The 25,059-nt window shown below is 40.6% G+C and overlaps 1 long non-coding RNA gene across 1 annotated transcript; it reads left to right on the top strand.

The window, feature by feature from the left end:
- The first annotated feature begins 10,439 nt into the window (after positions 1-10,439).
- Positions 10,440-12,412, top strand: LOC143741327 (uncharacterized). The gene is made up of 3 exons (XR_013205005.1): positions 10,440-10,738; positions 11,864-11,962; positions 12,084-12,412. It is a non-coding gene; the product is annotated as an uncharacterized LOC143741327 (long non-coding RNA).
- Positions 12,413-25,059: the final 12,647 nt, after the last annotated feature.

Raw genomic sequence — 25,059 nt, 5'->3', positions numbered from 1 at the left:
GGATAGGCCGTTCGTGGTCACATAGGCGGTCAGGGGGACGAATAGGCTGTTCGTGGTCACATAGGCGGTCAGGGGGATGAATAGGCTGTTTGTGGTCACATAGGCGGTCAGGGGGATGAATAGGCTGTTCGTGGTCAGTGGGCAGGGCCACTGGCTGTCACTTAGATTGGCGGTGGACGGATAGGCCGTTTGTGGTCACATAGGCGGTCAGGGGGACGAATAGGCCGTCCGTGGCCACACAGGCGGTCAGGGGGACGAACAGGCTGTTCGTGTCATTGGGTGTGGTCAGAGGGCTTCGACAGGCGGTCAGGGGGGCGAACAGGCCGTTCGTGGTCGGTGGGAGTGGTCAGGGAAGTTTGCGAAGGCAGTCAGGGGGATGAACAGGTTGCCGGTGGTCGGTGAGTCGCCCCCCTGTGGCTGCGGCCCAGATCGCAAGAGAAGGGGCCGAATTTGGTCGGGGTCCCCTGGGGCCCCTGGGTCCGAGGCGTCGTCTCCGGCCCGCACCGTCGCCATATGATATGTGATGCGCCAGCAAGGACATATTTGAAATGTATTAAGGGTCATATTGCCTATGAGAGTTGTGAAAGATGCTTAATCAGAGGTACTCGTGTTGAGAGAAGAATGGTGTAGCAATGTTCAGGGAAGAAAGAGGCGGGAACCGGCGAACAATCAAAATATACTTTATTTAAAATAAATTAAACAAACCAAAATACCGCCAGCAGCCCCTCGCGGACGACTGCTGGCTACCGAAAATAAACATAACTGCCAGCAGCCCCTCGCGGACGACTGCTGGCTAAAATAAAATACAAATACAAAAACCAAACACAACTAAAACACAGGCCTGTTCCTCTCTCGATCATCAACGTCGTCGCTCCCCCTTTATGCTTCCGCTCCTCCGTGAGAGATGCGAGACCGGTGCGTCTCACAGGTGTTGCTCATTAGCAATCGCACCACCGGCCTCGCGCTGTTCTCTCACGTCCCTCGGCCGTCATTCGCCACAAATGGATTTCAGTGGAAAGGAATGCACTTCTCGAACAGATGACAGTTTCTCCAGAGTGGAGTACAGTAACCACCAAACTGGTATCAGCCCCTTCATTGCTGCAGGCATTCCTTGTGTTAGCTCCTTTGTCCTAGATTATATGAATATCGTCTGCTTGGGAGTAGTTAATTTACTTGACTCGTGGCCCAAAAGTCTGTCGGTTATCTGTGAGGCAAAAGGATGCAATTTCTCAAAAACGAATTGCACTGAGAGGGAAGATGCCAAGTGAATTTGCTCGACAACCGCAGGGTTTGCATGACATTGATAGGTTGAAAGCCACTGAACTAAGGCAGTTTTTGCTGTACACAGGTCCTGTGGTTTGGTGAGAGTCAGATGAGCGAATTCGAAATGCCTATCTCCAATATTCTCAAGAACTAATCAAACATTTTGTCATGTGCTGTGCTGACCTGTATGGCAGGACCTTTCCTGTATATAATGTACATGGACTAATTCATCTCCAAGAGGATGCCAGCCACTTCAACTGTTCGTTAAATGACATTTCCTGTTTTCCATTTGAAAAATACCTGCAACAAGTCAAGAAACACGTGAGGAGCAGGAGAAGTCCCTTGGAACAAGTGACTAGGCATTTGTCTTAAATCGAGCAATCAGAAGTGGACAATAGCCAAAGACACCCTAAAGTGTTTGCATTTGTTAAAGAAAAGGACAGTTGTTTTCTTTTGAGGGACAACAGCTTTGCTTTTGTTCGACAGAAAAATGCAGACAGGACTTTTGCGTCAACGTCAGACTTCACCATTATTTCAACAACCGTGTGGCTCTGGATTTCTGAATATAGTATGAATAGGAAATGGTCGTGTCAGGATGAAAAATGTACTACTGCAAGAAAGGGATCTGTTCCGGAAGGTGGCCTGCCTCCCTCAAGGAGCTGGTGGTTTTGTCCTCATACCCCTTCGCCATGGACTGGAACACACATATTAAGGTTCAATTTTCTTATTATTTTATCTAGAGTCCCATCAGGGATCATCAAAGCTGATCACCTGTTTCCATCCGTTTGTTTTCTGTATCTTCCTCGGTGACTCCTGCATGTCCTTTCTCACTGCATCCATAAACCTCCCCGGGCCTCTCTCTGTCCTCTTGCCACAATATCCTACTCCCAATGTAACCCTCATCGCTCTTCCATTCATGTCCAAACCCTCTCAACCTCAGAACATTGAACTAAAATGTTAAAAACTTCTCCTTTCCAGGTCATGTACACGAGGGCTGTTTGGAGGGAGGGTACCCGAGAGGAGGAGGGTGTAGTTCCTGAAGTTTGGATCAACTGAGAAATGAAAACCGTCAGATGGCCACGTAAAATTAGCGTCACAAAAACAGAAAAAACTATAAAGGACAAAATGAACCCCCAGGATGACATTCTCATTAATCAAAATAAAAATTACTTCAGGCAAGTTTTGCGTAGATTAATAGAAAACTAAATACATTACCATGTCAAAATATTGTTGATTTGTTTTTGTTTAAGGTGAATGGTCTAATTTCTAGATAAGCGTTGTGAATGTGACACCTACAACCTGACCAGTCAGGCAGAGGAGGAGGAAGATGAGGTGATTAGATCGACAAGGAAGCACACTAAAACAGGAATTCCGGGGGGTTTCGTTAGAAATGGTATGTTTCTCATTCTCAAAAAATGTATACATTTGAAATATACAATTGGTTGATACAAACTGGGCCTGAAATTTGAGACATCAATGTTTATGATTTTTTTTTTCGGATTCGGATGAGAGTGTCAGAGGTAATGGTTTTCTATTAATGAATTTATAATTCCAGTTTCAAAATGAATCAAATTCTTTAAGCATTTCCATCTCCAAAAATATATAATCTTAGTTTTACATTATTACCTCTGTATAGGCGTCAAGCTAACCCCCTTCGCTACTGCACCAAGGAAGCTGCAGCCCATTGAGGACACCAACATGTTGCACGATACTTGTGAGTACTGATGACAAATTAAGAAGCATGATAATACAGGTCCTTCTCAAAAATTAGCATATTGTGATAAAGTTCCTTATTTTCCATAATGTAATGATAAAAATTAAACTTTCATATATTTTAGATTCATTGCACACCAACTGAAATATTTCAGGTCTTTTATTGTTTTAATACTGATGATTTTGGCATACAGCTCATGAAAACCCAAAATTCCTGTCTAAAAAAATTAGCATATTTCATCCGACCAATAAAATAAGTGTTTTTAATACAAAAAAAAAAGTCAACCTTCAAATAATTATGTTCAGTTATGCACTCAATAGTCAATACTTGGTCGGGAATCCTTTTGCAGAAATGACTGCTTCAATGCGGCGTGGCATGGAGGCAATCAGCCTGTGGCACTGCTGAGGTGTTATGGAGGCCCAGGATGCTTTGATAGCGGACTTAAGCTCATCCAGAGTTTTGGGTCTTGCGTCTCTCAACTTTCTCTTCTCAATATCCCACAGATTCTCTATGGGGTTCAGGTCAGGAGAGTTGGCAGGCCAATTGAGCACAGTAATACCATGGTCAGTAAACCATTTACCAGTGGTTTTGGCACTGTGAGTAGGTGCCAGGTCGTGCTGAAAAATGAAATCTTCATCTCCATAAAGCTTTTCAGCAGATGGAAGCATGAAGTGCTCCAAAATCTCCTGATAGCTAGCTGCATTGACCCTGCCCTTGATAAAACACAGTGGACCAACACCAGCAGCTGACATGGCACCCCAGACCATCACTGACTGTGGGTACTTGACACTGGACTTCAGGCATTTTGGCATTTCCTTCTCCCCAGTCTTCCTCCAGACTCTGGCAGCTTGATTTCCGAATGACATGCAAAACTGAGCAACAGTCCAGTGCTGCTTCTCTGTAGCCCAGGTCAGGCGCTTCTGCCGCTGTTTCTGGTTCAAAAGTGGCTTGACCTGGGGAATGCGGCACCTGTAGCCCATTTCCTGCACACGCCTGTGCACGGTGGCTCTGGATGTTTCTACTCCAGACTCAGTCCACTGCTTCCGCAGGTCCCCAAGGTCTGGAATCGGTCCTTCTCCACAATCTTCCTCAGGGTCCGGTCACCTCTTCTCGTTGTGCAGCGTTTTTTGCCACACTTTTTCCTTCCCACAGACTTCCCACTGAGGTGCCTTGATACAGCACTCTGGGAACAGCCTATTTGTTCAGAAATTTCTTTGTGTGTCTTATCCTCTTGCTTGAGGGTGTCAATGATGGCCTTCTGGACAGCAGTCAGGTCGCCAGTCTTACCCATGATTGCGGTTTTGAGTAATGAAACAGGCTGGGAGTTTTTAAAAGCCTCAGGAATCTTTTGCAGGTGTTTAGAGTTAATTAGTTGATTCAGATGATTAGGTTAATAGCTCGTTTAGAGACCCCTTTTCATGATATGCAAATTTTTTGAGACAGGAATTTTGGGTTTTCATGAGCTGTATGCCAAAATCATCAGTATTAAATCAATAAAAGACATGAAATGTTTCAGTTGGTGTGCAATGAATCTAAAATATATGAAAGTTTAATTTTTATCATTACATTATGGAAAATAATGAACTTTATCACAATATGCTAATTTTTTGAGAAGGACCTGTATGTTGTGTACAACATGAGCTCATTCATGTGTTTCAGTCCATGAAGATGGAGCCATGTCTGGCCAAGTGGAGCGTCCGGACAGTACCCGGGGCAGTGAAATGTCCACTCCTAGTGAGTATTTACTTTTCCCCTCGCACCAACCATCACACTGCACATGTCGTAGTCCATTCAAGACGAGTAGTTTCTCACTGCTTGTTAATTAAGCATAGTAATGACTCAAGTATTTCATTATTAATTTAGTATATGCAACATGACCATACTTACAGGGTGACTCATGTGTTTCAGGCTTTGTAAGTCAAACCATTGATGGCCTTGTGGAAGCCTTCTCTGGCCCGGAGAAATGCGCTGCCAGATCTCGGCACAAGGAAATGTCCAGTGAGTATTCACTTTATCCGTTGCACCAACCAAAAGTCTATTCAGGACAAAGTGTTACTCACTGCTTGAGAATCAAGTTTGGGAATGATTTCTTTTACAGGCTTAATGACATGTTTCAGACTTGTCTGGCTTAGAGGAGCGATTTCTTACCTTTTTGTTTCATTTCAATAATTATACATCTTTGAATATACTTTGTTTTCTTCTTTCTCAAGATGCAAGCACAGCACATCGGAGAAGAGACCTGTCGACACCCAGAGAGTATTTATCGCATCACACTTTAAACAGTCACTTTTGTATTTTGTCAGGCCTTGTGAAATGTGAAAATATTCAGTGTTTTTCAGGATCTCGTCATGCAGCAAGAGGTCATGCGAGGGTTGGCCATCGCTCCAGGTAAAGAAGCAGGACAGAGCACAGCGTTAGTAGTGGCTGGCTTCTACTGGTTGGTCTCTAGGGGTGTAGAAATTAATCGTTTCTACGATGCATCGCGATGCAGACGAGGACGATTCGGTATCGGTTCAGTAATAGACCATAACCGATTATAATGTACTGACGCTTTTCTGACGTCATTTATCGCAGATGTGCTTTGTAGCGGTAGCATACACTGGCAGAGGGAGGAATTTTTAATTTAATTAAAAATGCTCCAACTACTTTAAAAGCCTACATCCGGGCACATTTCGGCTCTTATGAACAACCTAGTAAGCACGACCTGGAGAAGATGCGCTGTGTGCGCTCATGTCACGCACAAATAGAATATGCAGGAGGTAATACCACTAACTTGATAAACCACGTTAGCCGTTTTCACCCCGAGCTGTTAACACCTGGCAGAGTCTGACTGCTTTCGAGTAAGCGGATGAGCTCCAACGTCACCTGAATCCACAGCCAAAAACACATCATCCTCCCGCCACAATGATGCTCTCTGATTTAAGTATCCGCACCCGATGGTCAAATTACAATTATTCTGTATTGTTACGCGTGATTATAAATGGATGATCGTCACCTTCAACAGCGGACTCGGCGACGGTTGATGCGCGCATCTCTAGGGTAACATTATACACTGATGAATGAGCGCTACTTTTAAATGAACATTTCTTTAAAACAAAATTGATTTGACAGAACTTAATTTTCTTAATGGCATAAACAGGCTTTACTCCCTTGAAACTTAAACTGGAATGTCACTGTTTCTGTCACTGCAACTTCCCGAACAGGCGAGCGAGTGCACGCATACATCACTTTTGAAGTAAAATTGAAAATTGAGGATGCAGTGCATCGTAATGCATTGCAATATCGAATTGAACTGAATTGGTGACATGATAATCGTAATCTAACCGAACCGTGAGACCAGTGTAGGTTCACACCCCTATTGGTCTCCAGCCCTTATTTTTGATCAACCAGTAGGGGTTAGTCTGTTTCAGTGTTAAAACATGGCATGTTATTGTCAGTTATAAATGTATGGCCAAGTGATTCAATTTAAATGTTACAAGGTCCAGCAGTAGATCCACCATCAGGTCCTGGCACAGTGATTGTGCGAGTAACAAAGTCTTCATATCACTGCTATATTACTGTAATGGTAAACAGGCTGGAAGCAATAGCAAGTGCAAATGAGTTTATTAACAATGGTTCACTCAGGAATCTCAGGACAGTCAAAATGTCAGAAAGTAGAACTCAGCGCAAGCAGGCAGTCACTCAAAGGCTGAGAGAGGCAGACCAGGAACACAGACAGCAGGAGAGTGTGACGCAGGGGCTGAGATGGGCAATCCGGAGATGATGATGGTGAACCAGAGGTGAGAACGGGAGTGAGGTAATCCGTATCCAGTGAAACAGCAAACACGAGGAACACAGGAACAGGCATGAACACGGCAGAACCTCGAACAACGATCTGACAAACAAGAGATGAAAGACAGGGCATTAAATAGGCTGGTAGATGATATGCAGCTGCCGCTGATAATGACAATCAGCGGTAACGCCCACATGAAACAATCAGCGTAACGAGACCCACACACATAGGCTGCGTTCCAAACCGCATACTTCCCTACTATTTAGTTTGAGAAAAAGAGTAGGCGAGCGAAAAAGTATGTATGAATCCAAAAGATTAGGCGAGAATTACCTGGGTGACATACTAATTATCGCGAGATTCGGACTTAAGTGCGTTCGAATATGCCTACTTTCCTACTATATAGTAGGCGAAAACAGTAAGTGAAGGAAGCAGTACGTTGGAAACATCAGTATTCATAAAAGAGTAGGGGAGAAGTTCCCGGATGGCTTACTGCTTCCGGCCCGATTTTTGAGTGCTCAACCGATGGATACTCTTCTATCCCAGGAGGCCACGCGAGAGGATACGTCATAAATCCTATCTCACCGACAGGCAACAATATGTCACCTTCAAGGGGACTTGCTCTAAATTGGCGCCAGTCCTGCATGGCGTGCCACAAGGATCTGTACTTGGCCCACTGCTATTTAATATTTACATGTTGCCACTTGGGATGATTGTCCGGAAGCATGGATTACACTTCCACTGCTATGCTGACGACACTCAGCTCTACATCAGTACAAAGCCTTCTACTTCTCTTCCACCAGTGGCACTTATCAACTGCCTGAAGGACATAAAGCACTGGTTGGACAGTAACCTTCTCAAACTGAACAAAGACAAAACAGAACTCATGGTGTTTGCCCCGCTGTCACTTCTTAAAAAAGTTGATGACATCATACTGGATGTGGATGGCTGCTCAATCTCTGCATCTCCTCAAGTACGCAACCTGGGCGTCATCATGGACTCCACTCTCTCCTTCCAACAACACATCAAAAACGTCACTAAAATTGCTTTCTATCATCTCAAGAACATCTCCAGACTCCGACAGTGCCTCTCCAACTCTGTAGCTGAGGCCCTCATCCACTCATTCATCACCTCCAGACTTGACTATTGCAATGGCATCCTGTTCGGTCTACCCAGCAAAGCCACTGACAGACTACAGTATGTGCAGAACTCTGCGGCTAGGATGCTCACACACACAAAACTTGGTCTTCACATTACTCCCATCCTGATGAAGCTTCATTGGCTGCCAGTTAAGTCCCGCATCAAATATAAAATCCTCCTCCTGACGTACAAGTCCCTTCATGGACTTGCACCCCAGTACATTACTGATCTTCTCCATCCCTACACTCAGTCACGGTCCCTGCGTTCCTCTGACAAGGATCTGCTTGCTGTTCCTAAGTCCAGGCTTAAGACATTTGGTGATAGAGCTTTCTGTGTTGGTGCTCCGTCACTTTGGAACAAGCTTCCCCATGAGATCCGCTCTGCCTCCTCACTTTTAACCTTTAAATGCCAGCTCAAAACACACCTTTTCAATGAGGCCTATGGACTCTAGCTCCCCTGGCCTTTGCCCCTATCTTAATTCTACCCTTCCCTTTCTCATGTTGATTGTTAAGCGTCCTTGGGTACTTTGAAAGGCGCTATATAAATTGAAGTTATTATTATTATTATAAAAAAGAAGAAGGATAGGTCATACTCGAACATGACGCAAATGTTGACGGACGAGAGCGTTTTCAAATGTGAGTATTAGATATTACAAATCAAATGATCGCATGTGTTGAACTACTGTACAGTAAACTGTTGAATTGTTGAAGGTGTAAAGACGCTATATAGTATGGTAAATTTGTGATTTTGCTGTAAATCACATTTTATTATGTTTTTAAAATTGGTTTCTTCATCAGAAGTTTCGCAGTCAGACATGTTGTCAGCGAGTCGCGCTATCAACAGCTGATCGGAACGTGCGCACTGTTTACGTTGACAGCAGCGCGGATTGATAGAAATGGAAAGAAAATAGTGCCTATTAAAACTGAGGTATGAATTTTGTCTGGCGTGTTTTTTGTGTGGTAAATTAATCAAGCTTTAAAACGCAAATATTTTTTTCACGTAAAAACGCACAGTTTTGAGGCCCCGGAAAGTAACCGGGAGTACTTTCTTGAAAAACTTCCAGCGGCCAGAACTCTGACCAGGGAGGTGACTACAGAGTGGGTCAGTGTGTATGCACTATAGTGCTGGTAAGGATTGCATACAACTTCATGTCTTAAATGGGCGAACTAACCCTTTAAGGCAACTGAAACCATGAACCTAGCCTACTGAAACGTTGGTTTTGATTTTATTGTTTGTCATTTAAACGTGCCTGTTGCATATCTTTATTTTATATATTTTATATGGTCTATTGGTGAAGTAGCCTATAGCATTGATTACTGTGGAGGGGGGGGGGGGTTAAAATAATTCAGCAGAAGAGGGGATGTTTAGACCAGAAGGAAATCCCCGCCCCCCCCTGCAAATCGCACTTTGCTTAAAACCATGTTTTTAAAAACTCTATGTAGGCTATAGGGAATCAAAAAATATATATATAGGCTATATATATATAGGCATATATATAGGCTATATATATATATATATATTTTTTTTTTTTTTACAGAACTGCTTTTGAAATTACGATTGGTATTATTATACAGATGTAATGTAAAGTCATTCTGTTGGATAGGCTACTATTTGTTCCAGTCTAAAATGGAAATGCATGGTGCAAAAAACTAGGCTATATGGTGTAACAGAGTTTTAGAACTAGACAAATCTCTCTGCATTAATAATATGATATAAATGCATTAATAGGCTAATATAAAATTTACAATAGTCCATGTTTGTTCGGGATTTGAACCCGTGTCATCTAAATGATCGAACTGTAAGTTCTACCACTTGGCCATGAAGTCTCAGTGAAATGTCCAAACGTTTGTTTCTCCGGTGTGTGTTCGCTCACATGAGCGAGCAAACATTTTATCGTTAGCCTATTGTAGACCTTTACAGTTTTAAAAGATGATATCTTATTTGTATGACCAAAAATTACGGAGTAGGCTATAGCCTATTAAGTTCTTTTAGCTGTTATGAGAAAAATAAATTAAAGTGAACGCGCCGCCGCGTTTGTCAAACTCTAATTCAACAAGACAGAATAAAAAACGATTTTAGAATAATGTGTAGTGCCATGGCGTGGTGTGCCAAAACACTTAATTATAAACTTCAATATTTCGTTCAAAACGCTTTGTTACGTGAAAAGCCGTGAATGTATTAAGGCCACTGGAACCCCCACCGGCAAATCGCACCTTGTTACAACCATATTTTTAAAAACTCTTTCATAGCCTACGGGTATATGAAACCCCAAAAAAAAAGTTTTTTTTATTTTTATTATTAACAGAACTGCTTTTGAAATTATTTGGAAATTACCATGTAGTATTTCATCCTTACTGTTAATTGACATTAGCCCCGCACTTACGTTTCAAAATGCGGTAATTTCGGCTGTTTTGCTAAATGCCCCTTTGCGCCACCTGTCGGTCATTTCGTGAACGACTTTGAAATGAGACTGGATTATTTTTGCCGCTGTGGATTTGCCGCGGTACAAGTCGCGGCGGTAATAGGCATTCTGGTTGAGTACCTACTGTACACTGCCATGGATAAGGCAATTGGGGGAAGACCCTCCATCACTCCTCCTTCCCTCGTTGCCTCATGTGGGCCGGATGTTGCTGTGGCCTCTTCATCCTCTTCATCCTCAGTGAGGCCAGAGCCAGCAAGAGCCAGGAAAAGGGTGAAAGATCTGAAGGACCTGATCCAGGAGATGGAGGAGAGGGAAGAGGAGAGAGAGAGGAAAGCAGCTGAGAGGGAGGAGAGACTGTGGAGAGAAATGGAGGAGAAGGAGGACAGAAGAGAGCGGGAGAGACGATAGAGACGAAAGACAAGAAAGAGAAGTAAGAGAAAGAGAAGAGAGATGGCACCGGGAGGCAAGCGAGAGAGAGGAAAGGAGAGATAAAGAAACAAAAGAAAGGGATGAAAAATTCCTTTCTGTCCTTGAAATCCTTGCGAAAAAATAAATTCAATGACAAAAAACATCTTATGATCATTTACACATTTGGGTTAAAATGAATTAAATTATATATATATACATACACACACAGTACTGTGCAACAACAACAAATGGTGGCCTAAGACTTTTGTACAATACTATGTATATAAAACAAACAATTTCTAGGCATTCACAGTAGCCTACATTATAGACTTCTAGGAATTTATTGATACTTTAAGATTGTGATAAATTCATAAATTAAATATTTATGAAGTGATGAATAATTAGTGAATGTGTGGTGTAATGTAAAAAAAAAACTTTAAAACAACTGTTTTATTGGAGTGTATTATATGACTTCTAAATGCACACAAAGCTCATGCAGGGATTTTCAAGGCAGGTCATGGAGGGTTCAGTTCTTGCACACCTGTCTGTAATTTTCAAGTAGTCAGTTATTAATTGGTTTAAATTGATTTAGGTGTGTATAATTAGGGTTGGACAATAGCCCCCCATGACCTAAGCTGAACTTGAGACTGTTTACACAAACTACCTTAAGTTTTGCATTAACTAGGGTTAGTGAACCCAAGCAAATAATTCAGGCATTATTTACTCCCCTTCATGTTTTTTGATCAATAGACTTTCAGAAGCTTCAAAAGCATCATCAAAATGCCAGGAAGCTTCTGAAAGTTGGGCTCCATTGATATTGACTGAGATTGTATGAAACCAACAGAATAAATTTTACAAAAATCCCCTTTTGTATTTAAACAATAAAAAACAGAGGGATCTAACAGCATAAAAGCACATAAATAATGGCTGTATTTATATGTTGAGGTGAACTAACCCTTTCACCCACCAAATAGAAATTGTAGTAAATGTATGTATGCATTTTGTATTATAGTAATACCTTGACGAAATAAGCAGCTTTGAGCGTTTATGCCTGAGACCGTTTAAAAAAAAAGCTTTACAAAAATCAATCACATTTATGCATTTGCCAGATGTTTTTATCCAAAGTGACTAAATGCATTTATTACAGGGACAATGACCCTGGACAAACCTGGAGTAAAGAGCCTTGCTGATCGACCAGCAATCGTCTGCTAACCAGTTCAGTGGTTTAGCCCACTAGACTACAAAGGTAGTAAAGCTCTAACAAATATTTGCATGTAATTGTAAACCTATAAAATTACATTTGGCAAGAAACGGAATGCTGACAACATGATTTGTAAAACATTTTAATCTTCTTAAATGTTTTAAAGGTAGTCATGCTCATGGAGAGCCGGCACAGGGATGTTTGGAGCAGACACTGCAGCAGCCAGATTGTCCCGCACATGTTCTCCCTCTCTTGCTTCAAGGTTGTGGGGATCAGGGAGGCCGTCATCAAGGTCTTCCTCATCCTCTGGCTCAACGATGTCCCCATTGAGTAGAGCGAGATTGTGAAGCACAGCGCAGCACGCAACAACCTCAGGCACGAAGGCAGGGCTCACCTCCAAGGCCTTGAAGAAAATGCAGCGCCAGCGTGTCTTCAGCATCCCAAAAGCTCTCTCCACGATGTTGCGGCACGGGAGTGCTTGCTGTTGAAACGCGCCTGCACAGGGTTCTGCACCGGCTCTCTGTATGGGGTGATCAGGCAGATGGGTGTACTCAGGCAAGGATAGCCTCCATCCCCGAGGATGCACTCTCCTGCAGGTGGATAAAGGCTGCAAGCATACACTGGACTGTTCCTCAGCACCCTGGCATCGTGCACAGACCCAGGATATCCCACAAATACATCAAGGAATTTCTCCCGGTGATCAGTGATGGCCTGGAGTTGGATGGAGTGAAACAGCTTTCTGTTGAAGTAGCAGTGGGAGTTATTTGCTGGAGGTTTGATACGGATATGACAGCCGTCTATTGCACCAACTGCTCTGCTGAAAGCTGGTGAGCCAGACAGCTGTGCAAATCCTGCTCCCACTGCCTCCAGGTCATCTCCGGTCGGAAACCAAATCACCCTCCTCAAAATTCCCATGATGGCCTTGCTCATTCTGTGCACAATGTTATACACAGAGGTCTTTGGGATGTCGAAGGCCTGCGACACCACCCTGTAGGATGCTGCATGGGCCAGCCAGTGCAGGAACACAAGGACCTCAATCTCCCGTTCCCATCCATGGTCCGATTCCAGTCTGACTGCAGCAATCAGGGACCTGATGGACGGCAGAGACAGGCGAAGGTGGGCACGGTGGTCAGCTGCGTCATCAGAATAAAGCCGCAGAATGGGAACCGCTCTATTGAGATGGCAGTATGATGTGGGGTTAACCGCCTGTAAATACATCATAGTTTGTTAGAACAAAAAGCTTGAATAAAGCAATGTTTCATATGGTATTGACTTGTATATGTATTTATTTATTGTGATGATATGATATCTTTTATTCATTCATTTACTTATTTTTATTCATGTTTCATATTAAATATTTATTCATGTTTCAATAAAATATTCATTTCATGAATTCTTGCATTAATCATTGCTTGAATGAAATTGTATGTATTCACATCAGCTGCATTTGTCTAGTGTGTATTCATACATCTATGTCATATGACAATACAACAGTTTGCTTGTTTTACCAAAATCTATTAATTTTAATTAAGAAAATGTTATATAATTAAGTGCTGGTCAGCATTTGTCATTATTGTGCATAAGTGTTGGGGTGGGCTAGTAGTGCAATTCATTCTGGGGTAATCTTATTTTTTTAAGTAGTAATACTTGCTTTGTTTGAGTATAAAATCATCAGTCTTCTCCAAAGGCGAGATCTCCGAGCAGCAGACCGACGTCTCCTTTGTGCACACATTCGTCTAACTATTGCAGACATGCCAACCATTTCAGACGCTGATGAAAACCGTTCTAGTTAGGCTGTACTGATGCAGTGAGATGTCGGTGCACCTGTTGCTCATAACTTTTAAATTGTTGCGCTTGTGATAACGTCATAGGTCACATGATAACACCAACATGGCGGATGATGTCCGGATCGCATTCATACTCAACGAGATTTGGCTATGAAGTACCTACTCTTTTAGCGCTCGATAACTAAGTACTTATTGAAATTAAGTACCTACTCATTGAGTATGCGGTTTGGAACGCAGCCATACACAAACACATCAGACCAGGGGTGTGTTTCCCAAAGCCAACTATGGTCGCAAGTTCCGTCATTACCAATAGAGTTCAATGGAAATTGCGATCATAGTTGGCCATTGATGCTTTTGGGAAACGCACCCAGAAGGAGAAAGCGGATTTACCAACCGTGACAATTACATTTACATTTAATCATTTAGCTGACGCTTTTATCCAAAGCGACTTACAATTGCTATATATGTCAGAGGTCGCACACCTCTGGAGCAACTAGGGGTTAAGTGTCTTGCTCAGGGACACATTGGTGTCTCACAGTGGATTCGAACCCGGGTCTCTCACACCAAAGGCATGTGTCTTATCCACTGCGCCATCACCAATTACTTTGTATAACCGAATGTGACTAATAGATCGATCTTGTACAGTCAGGTCCAGACATGACGGGTCACGGCACAGGTCCAGACATGATGACATGATTTACGTGGCCATGGGATCATGATGATCCCATAGTGATGACCCCAGTCCCCCGGCCAGGTCCAGACATGATAATAGAGCACAGCGATGTGACGACTGATCCCGTAGTGATGAACGATCCCGTAGTGATGAACGATCCCGTAGTGATGCCCCCAGTCGCCTGGCCAGGTCCAGACATGTCCTATGACAGGCATGGTTAGTTTTCCGCTGCGTTCACACTGCGCTCAATTAGGATTATTATTCTATTCAGGTGGTGATCCTATCACCCTGGCTGCCTGTGTTGAAGATTTTATTATTTAGAAACTAAGTAATTTAGCTATATATTTGGACACAATTATTTCTTGTCTGAGTTTCCTCTAATAGGACTCTTGTCTAGGTGACTTTGAAAGCTGCAAGACCTTCTGTAAAAATTCTATTCTGAGAAGTCACATGGTATGAGATATTTACCCAAAACTATCTATAGGGTCTGTTACCTTCTTTGGAAGAAGATGTATGTATTGTTGTAGAAATTTTAATATTCAGTGATCCCAAACAGGTATCATAAGAGAAAGAACCTATTCAATGTATAAAAGTATATGTGTGTATGTGCTTGTGCGTGACTTTTCAGGAACATATGGGACAGGACCTCTGACCTTAGGGACGGTCAGTTTTGGCCAGTTTATTTCAGTACCAGTTTGTAGAAACTGAACAGCAGTAAGGACCTTATCTGAGTGGGTGAAAGGTACAGCGGGTGAGGAGGAACCTTGAAAACAGTATAAAGGCTGTCTCATATCTTCCTGTTGTGTGTCACTCTCTTGCACAGCGTAACTTCTGTGTACTAGACTGAACCTATTCTTGCAAAAATAAAAACTTTTCTTTTTATTAATTTGACTCTGAGTGTCTCTTACGCAGTGATGATGTTTAACAGAATTTTTGCCACAACAATTTTGGTGTCAGAGTGGGGTTCCTTGGAAGTGCCTTCTGGACCTGAGAGCGGACGGTGTTTGGCCACCTGGACTGAGCAGTTCCAGCTCTACCTCGTAAGCTTGAGAGAGAGGGGCCGACCGCTGTCGGGTCCGGGAGGGGCTCCACTGGAATCAAAAGAAAGCGAACCCGTGGCAACCAACATATCTCTGGTAAGAGACGTCTAAAATATTTTCTTTTGGGGAAAAGTATTTTGTTTCGGGTATGAAATGTGAGTGAACCATATTGGCTGAGGGCTGTTTCTGTGGTACGTAATCTGAGATTAATTGAGATCTATATTAGAGCCCGACCGATATGGATTTTTGGGGGCCGATGCCGATACCGATATTAGGGAGTAAAAAAAGCCCGATACCGATATATCGGCCGATATTATTTATGTGTATATTATAATACAGTAGCAATATTATTTATGTGTATTATAGTACAGTATACCAGTCAAAAGTTTGGACACTTTCCTATTGGTGTGTACAAACTTTTGATGGGTACTTTACACAGTAGCTATAAACAGAATAAATATATTTTATAAACACGTTTTGCAATGATCACTCAAATGTGGTAATCAAACACTTGTGTGACACAGATATGTAATGGAGGCAGGGGGAATGATAGAATGAGAATTATACAGCTGAGCTGTAACCAAACTAGTTTGCATTGCATGTTATATTATATTATATTATATTCTAAATACTGTTGCATAATCTTCACTAACGACGACTTTGTCTTTTAATTTAGTCATAACTTGTATCAATAAATATATAAAAAGTGTCACTGACAAAACCTTATTATCTTCTATTTTTACTCTTAATTCCTCTAATCTCTACCAGTGGAGGAAGAACTCAGATCTTTTTACTAAAGTAAAATGAATAATATCATAATGAAAACGTTTTTAATTACATATGTACAGTACTTTTATACTATTTTAAATAATTAGTAAGCAAAATGTACTAAACGTGAAACTAGGCTACTCTTAATGCAAAATGCCCCTATATAAAGTGTTATAATTATATACATTTTTGGAATATTGCTTGATGTTGTAACGTAGCGTTATCAGGCAGAATGAGCTTTAACACTGTGTCTACACCGGACGCGGCCGTTACTGCTCGCGTCGCAACAGCTGTTTACCCTAGACAAAGCAGAATCAGTTTACTGTCGGAGATCGCTCGCGCCACGCATTTTAATCAATGTTTCATCAACCAATTGCCTTAATAAATAAGAAGAAGGCCTAAATAAATATAGCAGACAATATAATCAGGACTTCTCAGCTGCGCGCTTGCAATAGTCACAAGCTCACACAATACGTGACAGAGGCTTGTAGCAGAGAAATCAATTCAGTGAATTACACCGCGCAAATCACAAGTAGGCTACTACCCACCGGATGAAGAAGGGTTGGCTCTCAGTCTCCACAGGCTACATAAAATATTCATTTTATTTTATTTTATTTTTCGTGTTTGCATTTATGAGGAAAAAACAATGTTACAAACGCGACAGTTCAGCACTACGGACGTGAGCGCTCTGAAAGCGGCACTAATGCTTTGAAACTTTCACATAGACATCAAACAGAAAGCACAAAACCTTTCGTTTCAAAGTGAATTTCGGTTTGTATTAATTGTATCTTAATTTTAATCAATGTTTCATCAGCCATTTGCCTGGATTTAATTTATAAGAAGTAAATTTAGCAGACGATAGATAATCTCGACACGGAGGCACCTGCGGGTGAACTGGAGCTCGTCTCATGAACCGAAACTCAGCGTATAGACCTGAGAATTGAAATATATCTATATTGAAATGTCTACTTTTAAACAGAACAATTCAAAACGAAAGACAGACAGACTCATGTAATCGTATGAAATGTGCATTTCTCTCTGGCGCGCGTTCACTGAAGATCGCGAGTCAGCATCGTCAACTTCATCTTTGGCTGACACTGACTGAAAACACTTGTTTATTAATAAACAATTAAAATGTCTCCTTGCTATATTTGTTGTATTCATAATCATTATTTTTGCCAGTTCTTGTGACAGCTTTTAGGTGCTTTATTGGCAGCGCCACCCTTACATGAATCACCGTACCGCATTTTTTAAAATATTCATTTATCGGCCATTATAAATGCCGATACCGATAGTTAGGAAAATGCCTAAAATCGGCCGATAATATCGGCCCGCCGATATATCGGTCGGGCTCTAATCTATATATAGATCAAGAGGTTTCAAACAGATACGAGAGAAAATTATCTGAGATTAATTGAGGTCTGTAACAGATCAAGAGATTTCAAACAGATAGGTAACCTGAAAATTAGTTGTTCCACGACGGAGCAAATTGTTTTTAGGTACTGAGGCTAATTAGGGGGAACCAGAACAGTTTTTGGTAAACCTTAATTAGGAGGGCACTAATAGTGCAACCCGACCGATTTGGGTTAAAAGAAAAAATCGGGTCTGTTGGGGACGCCTAACAGATCAGGAAAACGCGCGTTGAAGAGAAATCCACAGAGAACAGAGAAGCAGCCAATATGGGGAAGTCTCAAGGTAAGCATGCAAAATTTGATACACCGGTTTTTCTATCAAATGAGAAAATTATGGGGGAAAATTTATGTTTTAGATATTGAAAAAACTGAGAAAATACCATGATTTCCCCAGGAAACACTGAGCACAACTAGACTGAAAGTAGTGCGAGAATCAGTTGAACAGGGCAGTGAGAAACAAAAAAGGTTGTTATGGCTGTGTTCAACATGTGTAAGCAATGTGGACAAACAATGGATTGTTGTCTTAAAGGGGCAGATAAAAAAGAACTGTCGAGAGAAATAGGGTTTTACTTCTTCATCCAGTAAATGGAAGCATGACATTAGATGTCTAGAGAACTTAAATTTACATGATACGGATTGAAGTTGCAAGCAGCAATAAGGCTGTCTGTGTGAAATAGAGGGAACTGTAAGTGAGAGACTTGATGGAAGAGGGAAGTGAAAAACAAAAAGGTTGGTGTGTGAGATATATGTGTGGGGATTGTAAGCAAACAATCATGTACTGGTTAGATAATGAAGGAACTGGCATGTAGAGAAAAGAAAGAATTAGCATGTAGAACAGAGGATGCAGAAGGAACTGGCATGTAGGGAAAGATGGAAGAAATATAGTAGAAAACTATATGTGATGAAAATAAAATGTCTGACAGAATTTATGGAAGTCAAATTAACTGTTTAAATGGTATGAAAAATGAGTTTCAGGATAAAATAAGGCATTGAGTATGATTAACGGGGATTAATGTGATATAAAGATAAGGAATGTTTCATTAAGCAAAATGGGGAAAATTCTATATTTTAATGGTAAAATAATGATTGAAATTAGGTTTAGTTTTAGTTCGATAACCATTGTGTTTCGAACCTAGGGTCCAGCTATGCTGGGGGTACAGAAACAGGGTTTGCTTATTCACCTCGGTTTCCGGATGTTAGATATGTACTTGTTCTGTAATTAGGGTTGTTGATGATAATACCAAATTAGTAAAATGTAAAGACAACTTTGACCAAAAATTCTGGAAATCAATAATGTATAATGTTGGATATTTGTTGATATTAAGTAATTGAAGCAAAATATATTGTCTGTTTTATAAATGAAATTATGGGTCGGGGATAATTTCCCTGGACAAGTATGACTAAAGTTAAACGAAAACTTTGTGAAAACAACTTAGAATATTTTGAGCATTTCGATGCAGCTTATGAAAATTAATGTTCGGCCAATAATAATGATAAAGATTATGATTCGGCTATTGGGATTGAATCCGCCACTGGTGGACTGTAAAAGAATACAGAGAACTGCTTATCAGCTCTGTTTGCATTCCTGAATGGGACACACTGCTTCAAGAGTGTGCAGTAAGTTGGAGCCGACAGAGAGTGTTTTGATTGTGGTCAGCAGGACCATTTAACACGTAACTGTAAATGCCCACCGAGAAGGTGTAAAAAACAAAGTGTAATTAAGTGATATACATTTCTGGTGTTAATGTGGGCTTGAAAGTAGATCTGTGTTTAATATGATGATATTAACATTTTTCGTCTGAGAAGGAACAAGAGATAAAAACAATGTCAAGAGATTGAAGTCTTAAAGTGAATCCTTTTGAAGAAAAGATCTATAATAGTAATTTTTATAAGTGAATTGATGAATAAAGGTTGAGGTAAAATTACAGATAATGACTCCAACAAATGTGAGTTGCAAAATATATCAAAGTAACTAAAAAGGATGATTGTGTTGTAATTAAACATTAAAAAAAAAAAGATTTTAGAGTATATAGAGAGACTAATCTCACAGATGATTTACAATAACTGCAAAAGTATCACAAGCAGAGAGTGCTTGCCTCGTCAAAATTAAATCCGATTGGAGATTGATAAACACCAAGAGAAAACTTAAGTCAAATATTAAACTATGGTAATTGAGATTGAGAAATGTGAAACGTTATTGAGAACTAGAATAATTATTTTTATGTAAGAACAAATAAGCAGAAGTAGTAGGCTACTGAATTAACAGTTGCTAAATGTAAAATGTGTTGAAAGGCATTTGATTAAACAAACAGCTTGAAAAGTTGACCATGAAAGAGCTAGAAGCTGATGTTTTGCTTTCAAAAGATAAGTCTGCTATTGGCTGTAATGAAACAGTTCGCTTATCTAAATCTGATGTGTGCTGTGGCTGAAACAGCCAGTGCGACAGAGACTCAATCTGAATGGAAATTTGTAATGTCTAGATTCCCTGACGTGGGCAAAAGACAACTGTAAAACTATGTTTATTTGAAAACACATGTAATTTCTGGCAAAGAGGCCTTACGCTGGGCTAGAGTTAAAATATGGTAGATAAAGTTTGATGTTAGAAGTATATGAGAGAGCAGTGTACCAGTCTTGGATGCCTCAGAGTCTCTCTCTCATTCAATGTCAGCTAAAAGCTGTTATCTGAGCCTGTGTCATAAGTGATAATAAGCTATTTATAGTAAAGCACAGTGTTTCAGTTGAAAACCATAGACACAGAGATGTTAAAAGAAATCATTACCATTCAGAGGGCAATTTGTATTTAAATGTTAAAAATGTTAAAAGTAAAACTGAATGACTTTAAAGAAGTCTTCAAAATAATGCAGACCTTACAAGATAGAGGTGACATTTTGATTAGCGTATTTTAGGACCAGTAACTTTTTGTCTCATTTTAGTGTCCACCATGGAACAGGACCGATGGCTCCGGCTACAGATGAAGTACACTGAATGTACGGTTGTGATCTAAATTCACTGAGTATAGTCTAAGTAGCTAGGTTGCTGCTTTTAAGATAGTTAATGGATTTAAGTGATTAAATACTGTTGTTATTAACCTGTCTCCCTGTGAACACTATTAGGCAATCGGAATGGCTCTGGTGACTCTTGAACGTGCCTTTCCTAAGCTCCAGAAAACAGCTGAGTTCTGTTGAAGAAAACTGATTGTATTGGGAATGAGCGGTCACCAGTGTGTACGTGTGTAGGAGTGGCTACTCAATGACGGGATGATCTTCCTGGCCAGGGGACAGCCCAACGCAGGGGGTCACGAACACTGGGCAACTCCGGATGGAGGTGTTATTTGTGAGAAAGGTATGAGAGTTGAGCGCTGATTACTGGAGGCCACCGGGGTCAGCAGAGCATTGAGAGGTGAGATGGGCTGTGAGGTTAAAATTAATGTTACGGCAGTCTGACCCAGAAATGTGAGTTCCTCTATACCACTCACCAGAAACCGCATTGATTGTATGGCTTGTTTTTCATTGTGACAAGTGTCTGCAACTATGCCAGGGGACGACACCCTGAAGAGAAGAAAATTAGAGATAAAGAGATAACGGGAGAGGGCTTTCAGGAGCCAGCTGATTCCATGAGGTGATTGCCATTATTTGCTGCGGAGACAGTAACAAAACTTAATTATATGAGGGACATGATGTTGGTTGCCATATGGGCAAGTAAAATGTATAGAAGAGTTAATTTTGAGCTAATATGTCTATAACATAGTTTTAACTCCTGAAGGTCGTTAGGCATGGTGGTGGCTAAAGGTGAAGACAGGCTTTTGTAGATTTGAGAAGAGTCTGGATAATAAAGCTGAATGGTAAAAGGTTAATGTAATGACTTTAATATTACATTTTGTCTAAATTACAGTCTTAGGAGGCTGTTGAAAAGATTATTTGTTTAGAGAGAGAGAGACTGTCTGAGTGGAGGCAGGGATGGTAACTGTGTCTGTCTTTTTGTTATCGGCCTGCTAAAGAACAAAATAGGGATAATGAACCAAAACAACCCAGCTGACTTTTCTAAGATGAAATGAATAATGAACAGACATGCTTTGTAACTGGTTAAGAGACCATGTAAAATTAGGTAAAAGCTACGGTAAAATGTGAAGTTTAAAATCTTACTTAAAACTTAAATCTTTTTAGAGATGATATAATGAAAAGCGAACATTAAAAATGAACAGTTAAAATATGTGTCTAATATGAGTGTGTGTGATGGTGACTGCACTCTATGTCTTGTATGTGTTAGTTTGAAGTACGAATACTGCGCCTGAATAGTGTGTATATTGTGTCATTAACCTCTGGAATGAGGGTTTTATCATTACAGATGGGTTAAGGCAAATGACAAGTTTTAAGGAAGCTAATAGTTTTGAGTCAATCTGATGACAAAATGATGCAAAAAATGGGACGAGCTTTAAATGGATTAGTTATCCAGCTCTGTCTGCTACTGGTAATTATGAATCAATCTATGGATTAAAAGCATTTATGTAAATTGGATTTGTGAAGTGGTAGATCGTCGTTCATAATGGGTTGAGATAAACTAAAATGTTATAGATTTGAAGGTGACATATTGGCTAAGTCAATATCAAATTATCCAGAGAGTCCTTCACATTTATGAATATTGTGAACAAAAGGGGGAAAATGTTGTTTGACTGACATTGACCAAGTCTGTACAGCACGACCTGACCTGACAGAAACAATTGAAACAGAATTTTCAGAAACATTGTTTGTAGATGACGGGATTAAGAGACCAAACAACAGGCCTGAAAAGCAGGATACACTGTAAGACTGAGGGCCGTTGCCCTCCAAATACTCTGATAAGAAGATGTGTTTGTGGCTTTAAGTAATATTTTTGTTTCAGAGGCAGAGAAAGATGTCTGGAGGAATTTTGGCTTTGGGACAACGTTTGGGTTAGTGTTGATGGCAAACTTTATCCAAACACCATTATGTTAGATTGATGCACGAGATGATTCATGCATCAAAAGGGGGGATGGTAACAATTTTGATAACAATTGACAAAATTTAGTTTATTAAGGGACGGTATATGTTGGGAGGACAAGGGGCTTAATAGGGTAAAAGCCTGGCAAGAAGCCATTCTTCTCCCTAACAAAATTGCTGTCTGTAAGTGTGCCGCACACGCTGATAACAAAATTGCAGGACTGTTTCAACAGGAGACGCCAGGGCAGATGCAACAGCGAAGGCCGTGGCAGCACAGCAGACAAATGAAACTACGTGTTATTTACTATCTGAAAATAACCTCGACATTTGTTTTTCTTTACAGAGCATGCAGACTTTTGATGCAGGGCAGAATGTGCCCAATAAAATAATGGTTATGGATGAATTTGACTTACTATCCTGGCCTAGATTGTTATTGTGGCAGAAAGAAACAAGGCCACACCTGCGCAGCGCATAACTTAAGATTTTCCTTTTGCAGAATGTCAGGAAGGATTGCAGAAAACAGAACTAATTCTGTTCCAAATGTATAAATATTGTGTTGTGGACATGAGCAAAGTGGGTTGAGTGTTTTTCAGGGTAAAAGGACCCCGAGTGCTATTAAGTGAGGAAGAAATTATTTAGTGATAAGATGATTTGTAAAATGAGAAGAAACAGAGTTGAATTGGACAAGTGTTGAGAATAAACTTGAAATTCTTTATGCATATCATCAGCAAGGTGAACAAATGGTGAAAATTCCACAGGTCACACCAATAGGCACGAGCGGCAAGACAAGCGGTCACTAACAAAATACTTAAGGTCTCCATTCACAGGTGAAAGCAGGCAAGAAATGGTTCACTCCAGTGGGGGTGCGGTCGTGATTTAAGGGAAAACCTTATAAGGATCAGAAAATGGTTGGAGAGTGTGACACCGACTACACCGACAGGCCTCAACAATCAAATATGAGGACAACGTGAGGGATTCAAGGACGTGCTAGTAACGTACCTCCCGAACCAGCGATGGAAGACCATGGCTACGGCACGCAAAGTGTCACCCTGGTGAAGACGGAATGTCCATGGGGCAAACGAGATGACCAACACACCTGGAGGAAGATGCACCAACTAATGGTTTGAGTTTAGCAAAAGAATCTGGTTTTCTGATGATTTTGAAGATTTTATTTGATTGAATCAAAATAGGGCTTAGATCAAATGATTTGATTGGTTAAGGATTCATTAGAAAATATTTCAGGTAAATTATAGGGATTATTATTGAAGAAACTTGATTAGGCTGTCCATTAAGGGTAAGAAAGGCCGATCATGGGAGAATATGTATGGTAATAAGCTAAAAGATGGTCCGTATTTGAAATATTAGAGTTAGTTTTGAACAACTACATTGGTTAAAAGAATGGATAAAAAAATATAAAACCTTTTCAGGATAGATTTTATTAAATATGGTGTTAAAAGTTAAGAAAATATGGTTAGGAAAATGGAGGTGATGTATGGAAATGGGCGTGGACTGATGGTAAATGGATAAGATTGGTTAATCTTTGGGGGGTTGGGGGTACTGTACTACCAATTTCAGCGATAGGATTATCAATATTGTTATGTTTACCATTCATTATAATGTGTTTCCAGCTCAGTACAGAGACTGGTTAAAGCTGGGAGTCTGTTCAATTGGATGAACAAAATATGATACAAGTAGTGGGAGCTACTGTGACATGTGTTAAAGTGTATGTTTCCTTTTCTTTTTCTTTCTTTCTATGTATGTTTTTGATATGAACAGAAGGTTAAAAGCTGTGGTTATCCGCTATGTGATGACGTACAAGGAGAGGGGTCGAAATGAGGGATTTTATTCTACTTTTATTTCTTCGTATTTCTTAGCCTGTTGAAATGCCATGTGGGTTTCAAGATGTGTAATGATAACCAGGGTGTTAAATTGATGTGTTTCCTACTTAAATTATACACTATTTCTTGTTTATACTGAGGTGACTGAGGGTCCGACCTAGGTCGGGAGTGCAATAACAGTGCTTATTCATTCAGCCCGGCCGCAGATAAAGTCTTTACTTGCTTGCTAATACTTAAGGGACTATCCCCACAAAAACAGCCTAAGCTTTTTACTTTTCCAAATGTTATTTCACAAATGTTTAAGAGAGTGGTCAGTTATGTGAAAACCAGAGATGAAGAGTATAAGTGTGATGAAATGACTTAAAATTTGTTCTATTATTTTTATTATTATGATCCCAAACAGGTATCATAAGAGAAAGAACCTATTCAATGTATAAAAGTATATGTGTGTACATGCTTGTGCGTGACTTTTCAGGAACATATGGGACAGGACCTCTGACCTTAGGGACGGTCAGTTTTGGCCAGTTTATTTCAGTACCAGTTTGTGTCTTTAAGTAGAAACTGAACAGCAGTAAGGACCTTATCTGAGTGGGTGAAAGGTACAGCGGGTGAGGAGGAACCTTGAAAACAGTATAAAGGCTGTCTCATATCTTCCTGTTGTGTGTCACT

This window comes from Siphateles boraxobius, unplaced genomic scaffold (genome assembly GCF_051911475.1).
Source record: "Siphateles boraxobius isolate OS27281-9 unplaced genomic scaffold, OSU_SipBor_1 189, whole genome shotgun sequence".
Taxonomy (NCBI): Eukaryota; Metazoa; Chordata; class Actinopteri; order Cypriniformes; family Leuciscidae; genus Siphateles; species Siphateles boraxobius.
The sequence above is the reverse complement of the archived record's forward strand: the minus strand, read 5'-3'. Positions and strand labels throughout refer to the sequence as shown.